This window comes from Myotis brandtii, unplaced genomic scaffold (assembly GCF_000412655.1).
Source record: "Myotis brandtii unplaced genomic scaffold, ASM41265v1 scaffold714, whole genome shotgun sequence".
Taxonomy (NCBI): Eukaryota; Metazoa; Chordata; class Mammalia; order Chiroptera; family Vespertilionidae; genus Myotis; species Myotis brandtii.
Window position 1 is genome coordinate 176,089 of NW_005370809.1, and position 9,936 is coordinate 186,024.

Here is a 9,936-nt window from a genome sequence, read left to right on the forward strand (position 1 = left end):
CACCTGCGGCCCATCCCGCGGCGCCAGGCAGAGGCCGGTCCCCCGCCTGGCCAGACTCACTCCAGCGTCTCCCCTCCGTCACAATCCCAGTCTGTAGAACGGGTACAGCAGGGAGAACTTGCCTCTTCGGACAGCGGAGAAAACAGAAGCTCAGAGACCTTAATGCTGGCCCAGTGTCAGGAGTTAGTTAATTCTTCCATCAGACCATGTCTCTCTCTGGGATCCGAATTAATTTTCCTTTTCTAAACCTAGGTACTCAGGGTGCAGAACAGCCCATTTACTGGGAAAGTGACCCACGCGATTATTCAATAATAATAATAATAATAATTTCTAAGCCTTACCTACATGTTAATATCTACACAAGAACATTTGCTAATGTTGCTTTTCTTCCCTATGGCCGGTTGACTTTGCTACTCCCCCTCGTTGTTTACGAAATGCAGATTTTCAAAAACAAATGGAAATGTTTGGACTCCTTTGTATTTTTTATTAAGTTTATTCCATATAAAAAGGCAGCTGATTTGCACCTTATTTAGAAAATGTGCATATATGGAAAGAGGTAACATCCTACCTTCTCCCACTTTAATAAATTATCCAGATTAACAATTCAAAAATATTTCCCATATCTTATCTGCCTTACCGAACACCCTAAATCATTCCTATGAGTCGTTGAGGGACTTAAACATGAGGAATAATTTTAATTTACTTTTTCTGTTGTTGAGTCTATTGTTCATCTCAGCTGTTGAGAAAACAAAAGAACAGTAGATGAATATCTCCATCTAGAGCCTGTTTAGGAGAAATGTGATTGCTGAAAAGCAGTCACTCTGTATCCGGATGGTGGGCTGTAATGCAACAACTCCTCACTGTGTCAGGAGAAAGCGTCCAGGATATGACTAACCTGTTTGGAATGGACACTGTGTGGGCAGGTTTAGATCCCCCAGGACGCTGGTTTAGTTTCTATCCATGTGTCCTAAGATTGCTGGGCACAGAGTAATCCAGAGCTTTATAGTGCAAATGAACCAAATGGAGCCCTAACGTGTCTCTGTCTGATGCCATCCCGGCATAGGCAGTAAATGAATAATTTGGAGTCTGTGAGGTAAATTCCACCATAAAAATAAGCGAAGGGTGTATTGGAAAGAAAAGAAGTGGCGCTTACACCAGACTTAGCAGTTCCAGGAGAGTCTCCTGAATACGCCGATATAGGAATTAAACATAAAAGGGTATTTTTATTTTTAATGATAATTTTATTTAATTTGCCTTTGTGTGCATATTTTATTTCAGTTATAAATATTCACACACACATACACCCTCATTCCATCTCTTCCTGCATCTTACTTTCTTTTCCCATTTCTATTAACACCTTCCCCGTGGCTTATGACTCATTCTCAGTTTTTCTTTTACTTATTTAATTTGTCAATCTTTTTGGACATTGTTCACTATTCCCGCCTACCAGAAATTCTCTCTTCCCGTGATCCCCACAGCACTAAACTGTAACAGGTGCTGTGAATGTTTCATCCATAGCTCGTAAGCACTTAGCATTCCCATGCATGACAGCCCAGACTTCCTACCACCAGCACCAGATAATTTTGCCTGAGGGTTCTCTGACCACTGGAACCCATCAATGCACATGTGACAGGCCAGTAGTGTCAGGGAATTAACCACCCCTGAGAACCACCCCTAACCAATGACTAACAGCAGTTGCTATACAGATACTTCAGCCCCTGTACCCCAGAGACAAGACAATTTTACAGCGCATATCTGCACTGGGGCTCCGAGTTCCACAGTAAAGTAGAGCTTCAGTTGCTCACAACTGTACATTGCTCCATGCCTCAATTATGCCCCAATTAATTAATTATTTATCTGTCTAGAGTGGTTCTCAACCTTCTGGCCCTTTAAATACAGTGCCTCATGTTGTGACCCCAACCATAAAATTATTTTCATTGCTACTTCATAACTGTAATGTTGCTACTGTTATGAATGGTAATGTAAATATCTGATATGCAGGATGGTCTTAGGCGACCCCTGTGAAAGGGTCGCTCGACCGCCAAAGGGGTCGCGACCCACAGATTGAGAGCCGCTGGTCTAGACTTAGTGGGACAAATGCAGGTGACCAGGAGTCAGCAATAACGGCCTATCCCCTGGTACTTCAATGTCTAGACAGCTAAGCCGAACCAGCAATAACGGATCCCCTGGTACTTCAATGTCTAGACAGCTAAGCCGAACCGGAACACATAAACACACAAGACAGAATTAGTATGCAATCATCAGGTTTATTTACCTATTCCTAGTGGGTCCTAGGCTTCAGCAAAGGCCGGCGGTGCACACCGAAAGACAGACGACGAAGATGGAGACAGACAGGCGGCCACAGTTGGTTCAGGCTCACACAGCAGAGCAGTCAATCAGGGGCTTGTCTCACGGAGTGACGTGGAGTCCTTCTCTCATCAGGCAGGAGACATCGACTGGAGAAAAATCTGGTGCTTACACAGCCAGTAGTAAACAACTTGTGTCTTATCAGTGTGGGCCAGACGGTGTGCCTTTGCTAGGAGCAGCGTGTTTACGCTCTAAGGGCTTAGGGCATTCACATCAAGATAGTGGGGCGTTCACCACATTTTGTGACAGGCCAGTAGTGTCAGGGAATTAACAACCCCTGAGAACCACCCCTAACCAATAACTAACAGCAGGAAGTTACAATGACTAATTTTGGAAGTTACAGAGTATTGGGGTCTTCACACAGCAAACATTTCACACATTAATTATTTCACACAATAATTATTTCCACACACTAGAAGGGTTTCCTTATGACCATAACATTATTATAACACCCCATAAAGCAACCTTTACTGGGTTTCTTCTCTTCCCTGACTCACCTCTTCACTCATACACTGCTACCTCCTAGGATCATTCCAGATAAATTCCCTGCACTCAAACCTTGTCTTAGGGTTTTAACAAAGACAACATTTTGGAATTCAAACAAAGACAAAATTTTAATTTTCTAATTGCTTCTCTAAATATTTCTTTTCAGTAGTATTTCCTGTCACTGGGCCTCTTTAAATAATGGGGATTCTCAAGGTGCCATTCTTTGGTAGAACTCATCCACATTTCTGTTTGTATTTAGCATCTGTAGGTTGACTTTCAAATCAGTTTCTCTAGCTCTGGTATAACTTTCAGAAACCTAACTTCACTTGTATGATTCTGTTTCATACAAAATTGTGAACTCTTTCAGGACTTGCATATTGTTTTTTATATCTTTATTTCCAAACTTTAAAATAGTATTGGATATGCAATATATATTGAGTAAATGATATCTGAATTGATTAGGAGATGAAAGTATAGAAGATATGTCTATTTCATGGAGGCCAGTAGTAGAATCATTCTGTGCCTATATGGTAACAAAAGAAGATCTCCTTGGTCAATTCATATAAAAATATATTCAAATTTGTAAATTAGAAAAAAGTTCTACCTTGTTGGAGCAGGATAGCCCAAATAGCCAGCTGACTGACTGAACTTTTCATGTTCTAACAGAATCTATTGACTCACTGCTGGCAATAGCTATTTGTTTAATGCCAACAAAGTATTTCATGTATAAGAACTAAGGTTGTATGCAAGAAAATAGGCACATTTTTGCTATGAATCCTTTAAAAAATCATCTCCTAGCCCAGCCAGTATTGCTCAGTGACTGAGTGTTGATCTATGAATCAAGAGGTCACAGTTCTATTCATGGTCTGGGCACATGCCCAGTTGCAGCCTTGGTCCCTGGTGGGAGGCATGCAGGAGGCAGCTGATTAATTATTTTCTCTCATCACTGATGTTTCTATCTCTCTCCCTCTCTCTTGCTCTCTGGAATCAATAAAAATATACTGTATTTTAAAAAAAAGATTCATCCTCTACTATAGCAGAATGTCCATGTTAATTGTTGTGTATGTTTGTTTTTCCCATGTCCCGCATGGTTCAGGGTTCAGGATCTGGAAGAGGAGCCGCACACAAATGAAAGAGAAGAGACAAGAGATAATTTGGAAATATTGGGGGGCCAGGCGGGCAAGTCCAACTCAAGGGGAAGGACCTCCGCTGGTGCCCAGGCCTTGCCAACCTTTTATTCAACTTTGGTTAAACATAAAACCCTTAGTCAGGCAGGTAATTGCAGTAACAGACAGGCTATCATAAAGGTCAGTAAATATTAGAAGGATTTACTCTGAGACTATTTGGTCAGGAAATAGCTTGAGCCCCCATTGTCAGGACTAGACAATCGGTGCATAACTCAGGCCCTGCCGTGGGTTCAAGTGTCACCAGCCTTCCGGGATCCTTGTTTGCACTTCTCTGCTAGTGAAGACAATGGGCGGCCTCCTGCAAATTGCAATTTAAGTTGATTACCTATTACACAGGTGAAAATGCTGAGATCCAGAGATACAAGGCACTTTTTCTAGACCACATCAGAAGTGGTAAGCTGAGGCCAAGACATCACGCTCATGGTTTATATCCAGACATCCCGCCATCCCATTTGTATATTGTGTCAAAAGTGCAATGTCAGCCAAAACCGGTTTGGCTCAGTGGATAGAGCGTCGGCCTGCGGACTGAAGAGTCCCGGGTTCGATTCCGGTCAAGGGCATGTACCTGGGTTGCGGGCACATCCCCAGTGGGAGTTGTGCAGGAGGCAGCTGATCGATGTTTCTCTCTCATCAATGTTTCTAACTCTCTATCTCTCTCCCTTCCTCTCTGTAAAAAATCAATAAAATATATTTTTTTAAAAAAGTGCAATGTCAAAGAAATATTTAATGCAACTGCTTGAAGTTATGGGGCAAATTTTGTTAGAATTAGAAAAAAATCAGACCTGGAAGAGAATCTAATTATTATTAAATACAACTCTTTTTTCCTATTAAATACATCCACTCTATAATATCTAAAAAGTACTTTTTAGTTTTCAGTATAACATGCAAAAGTTTGGGATGATCCTTTCTGTTTTAAAGAAAAGCTGAACAAACTGAAAATCCACAGCTCCTCTTAAATCCATCAGAGAACTGAAGTGACAGGGCAAACCACTGACCTGGAAAGTGGAGAGACAGACGAATACAGATAATCACAGCTTTCCAGGAGCCGGAGCTGCTGCCGGAGCCTGTTAGGAACACTTAAACGGTGATTAAATAATTGCTGAAGATGAAGCACTGACTAGCTTGAGAGATAAAAACTCCCGGGACCCAACCATGAGTTTACCCACCAACGGCTCCACTGAGTTCTCACTCTAAAGATCAGAGAAAAATCCATTCATGTTTCTGACAGAGGAAGTGAGAAAGTAACAACTAAACCTATAGAGAAACATCTATCAGAATTACAGTGGCTTCCTGTCTGAAACCATCCCAGCAAGCAGAGGGTAACGTGAAGTCTTTAATTTATTGAAAGAAAGAAAAAAAAATCTATAATTCTGTATCCAATGAAATGATCCTTTAACAGTAAAGGAAAAATAAGAGTTTCTAAGACAAATGAAAGAGCGAGCATTTTTGCCAGTAGGCTGCCTTGCAGAAATGTTTTTTTAAAAGGTCTTCAAAGAGAAGGAAAAGTATATAGCTCAAAAACGCCAATCTACCTAAGGAAAGGGAAAGCATCGGAAAACAAATAAGTGAAGGTAAAGTAAAAAAACTTGTTTTCTTATTTTTTATTGATCTAAGAGACATCAGTTTGTTGAAAATAATCAGAGCAACAAGGTGTTGGCTGATTATAACTTGTGGATCAGTGAAATGAATATAGCGATGCAGGAAGGACCAGGAGGGAGGGACTGGGAGTTTCCTGTTAGGAAATACATGCACTATTCATGCAATGGTGTAGTATTACATGTGAGTAGTTGCCAATGTATATTGCAAACTTTAGGGCAACCACTATGATCATTTTAAAAAGAAGTGTAATTGATATGCTAAGATAAAAAAGGAAAAGGGAATTATATAAAATTCTCACTTAAAACCAAAAATAAAAAAGAGTGAATGACATAAAGAGAAACAGCAAACAAGGATAGTGAATATAAATCTATCACAAACATCTTAGATGTTAATACAATTATATCAATAACCATTTTAAATGTGACTAGTTAGAATGAATAAAAATAAAACACAAGACCCATCTATATGCTGTTTATACAAAATCTACTTTAAATCTGAAAACACAGAGACATTAAGTATAAAGGGATGGATAAAAATAAACCATATCAGCACTCACCAAAAGAAGCTGGAATAGCTATGTTAATTTCAGACAAAGATTTCAGTGATAGGAATATTTTCGTGGATAAAGAGGGCAATCCCTAATGATAGAGGGGTCAGTTCATCAAGAAGACTTAATCCTTAATGTGTATGTGCCTAAGAACACAGCATCAAAATGCAGGCAGCACAAACTGATAGAACTGCAAGGAGAAACAGATGAATCCTCTATTATTGTTGTATACGGATCTAGCAGACAGAAAATCAGTAAAGATAAAATTGAACTGACCAGAATTACAAAACATAACTCAGAGATATTGCAGGTTTTGTTCCAGCCCACCACAATAAAGCAAGTGACATCATGGTTTTTTTGTTTTCCAGTGCATATAAAAGTTATTTTTACCCTCTAATGTAATCCATTAAGTGTTCAATAGCATTATGTTTTAAAAATGTGGGTACCTTCATATTAAAAATACTGCTAAAAATGCTAGCCAAGATCTGAATCTGTTGGAAAAAATGGTACCAATAGTCTTGATCAAAGTAGGGTTGCCACAAATGTTCAATTTTTTAAAATGCAATATCTGCGAAGTGTAATGAAACAAAACACAGTAAAACAAGTTATGCCTATAATTGGAATGAAAAGACATTTATAGAATACTTTATCCAATACTCTCTTCTCAAGATCCCATGGATCACTCACCAAGATAAACCACAATCTGGGCCATAAAACACACCTTAACAAATTTAAAAGAGTTGAAATTATAAGACCATAATCATATTAAGCCAAAAATAATAACAGAACAATAACTTGAAAAATTCTAAAATATTTAGAGATTAAACAACACAATGGTTCAAGAAGAAATCTTGAGAAATGTTTAAATATTCCAAACTAAATGAAAATGAAATTTGTGAGATGCAGCGAAAGCAGTACTTCAAGGGAAATTCACAGCATATTAGAATAAAAGAAATATCTAAAATAAATACTCTAAGCTTCCACTTTAAGAAATAAATAAGTAAAAATAAAATAAATTTTAAAATAAAATACGTAATAAATAAATAAATAAATGATAGAAGAGCATAGTACATCCAAAGTAATCAGAAGAAAAGAAATTATAAAAACTCAAGCAGACATTAATGAAATGGAAAACACTTCCTTAAGTATCCTTATAAGAGAGGGGAAATCAGTTTGAAACACACCAAGGAGACACACAGAGGGGGAAGGCATGAAGCAGGAGACGCATCCACAGCCACCAGAGGCTGAAAGAGGCAAGGAACAGATCCTCGCTAGAGGGTCCAGAGGGAACGTGTCCCTGTTGACGCCTTGATTTTGGACATGGGGCCTCCAGAACTATGGGAGATTCCATTTCTGTTGCTTTAAGCAATCAACTTTGTGATAATGTGTTACAGCAGCCACAGGACACAACCACAATATTCATAACTAGTTTCTTGAGCAAAATCCCTAAAGAAAATGCCAGGTAGCTAAATATCAGCTAATGGGATCAAGATCCAGGAAATCATTTAAGCTGAATTGTCAGCCTAAATGACAAATACTGGCCCTGTCAGGATATTCCAGAAATTCTAAGTAGTTTTTCTCATAATGAGTTGTTTTTTTAAAAATCGAGAAGCTTTGATAAATGTGTGTGCTTTTAAAAACATGTATATTGATTATACTAAATAGGCTCTTGGAAATTCCATCTACTTGTTTGAGTCAAGTCAAACTACACAGACTGTTTGTAACAGGCTTGAATATGAACAAAAGAAGGGGGAGCTTATGGTAAAGCTACACCAGTTGTGAAGGTATTGTCAGCCAACTCTGATCAATTGACTTACACAGTCCTTTTTTGCAACTATGCATTAATATATTTGCACCTGATCCCTGTACTACATCTTCTCCTATCTGGACACTCTCTTTGTCACAGGAGAAAATCAGAAAATTTTGTTTCCTTTCCCTTCTACATCATCAACACTTCCATACTTATCATTTCCAAGTCTTATCATTTCGTCCTTATTGGAATTTTCTCACACTTCAAGGTCTGGCTCAAAGTCATATATATTCTGAAATTCACATTGCTTTCACTGTTTCTTCGTTCACATTAATGAGATCTTTTTTTGGAAGGGAGTTCTTCTTGTCTTGAAGTATATTTATTTGATGTGTCTATTTATCTTCCCCATCAGGTTCATGATTTTGAACCTTCATAGGGATGAGATCCTACACACTGACCTGGAAAAGCTTGTTTGCAGTTCATCCCTCTGTGACTACTCCTCTCCTTGAAATTTTGATTCACTAGGTGGCTAATGGGAATAAGCTCCTTGGGTGGCCCTGTAACTCCTCCTTTCCACTCTCTTACCTTCAACTCTATTTGCCTAGCATATAAATGTTTTGCCTAAATCAAAATAGACATTCAATAAATTGAAGCCCTATTGTGTTGAAGTAATACACTCCAATTAATGTTATGCTGTACACTGATTTTTATGCTAACAGACTCAAAGGGAGGAAAACATAAGGCCTGTGATTTTAGAGAATTTAGATTTTAAATTACTTGTTCTTATATTTTTGAAGTTGCAGAGCTGTTTGGAAATTATATCAAAGCTATAAATTCATATATTTAGATAAGCATATACACAAAGTTATATATAAATTCAGGAGATTCATAATGTTTTGAAAATCATCCTTGAACCCTCTGGTGATCAAGGGCCTCAAGGTAGAAACCCCAGGTAAAAGTGTAATGTATAAGATAGCATTATATGGAGGATACAACAAATATCCTTTAATTAGCTAATCCATTAACCAATGCACTCTTATGAATGCTACATAAAATATACATGAATCTCCTGAATTGCCAGCAGCTATCCCTAGATTTTGAGTTAATATCAAAAAAGATACATGTGTTTTCCTATAACTAGTGCTTTTGAACCTCTGCTTGTGACAAATTACAGAGTAATACATTTATAAAAACACAAAAGGGCCGAAACCGGTTTGGCTCAGTGGATAGAGCGTCGGCCTGCGGACTGAAAGGTCCCAGGTTCGATTCCAGTCAAGGGCATGTACCTGGGTTGCGGGCACATCCCCGGTGGGAGATGTGCAGGAGGCAGCTGATCGATGGTTCTCTCTCATCGATGTTTCTAACTCTCTGTCTCTCTCCCTTCCTCTCTGTAAAAAATCAATAAAATATATTTTAAAAAAAACACAAAAGGAAAAAGGAAAGTGACACAAACAAAAAATCAGAACTAACTAAACAAATTTTATTTCCTTGGGAAAACAAAAAACGGCCAGTCTTATCGTCTTGAAGACATAAATCTTCAATTATCCTCCAGTCACTGCCCCAAGTTCCCAAAGAAAATAAAGACAATCATCAAGGCAAAATTATTTCATTTATTTAAAGGAGATATTTTCCTCAGACAATATTAGAATGTCTTGGTTAATTAGACAAGGCCCCATAGAGCTATCAAGACTTTTAGCCCCAAACGAATGAGCCTAGAGATAAAACCAAAAGCCAGCTCTTTGACTTTGTCCAGACACATTTTTCCCCCTAGACCAGGGGTGGGCAACCCCTGGCACGCGTGCCAAACATGGCACGCCAGTAACTTTTGCTGGCACATGAAACCCTCTCTTATAATCTTCCATTTACAATTTTTTTCTTAATATCGACTTTTTTATTTTTCAGATAAATTCAGTGTAGGTGCATCTTAGATAAATAATTTTACATAACAAGTTATCTTAAAGACCATAGACATGGATTGACGAGAGAGGGGAAGAGCAATT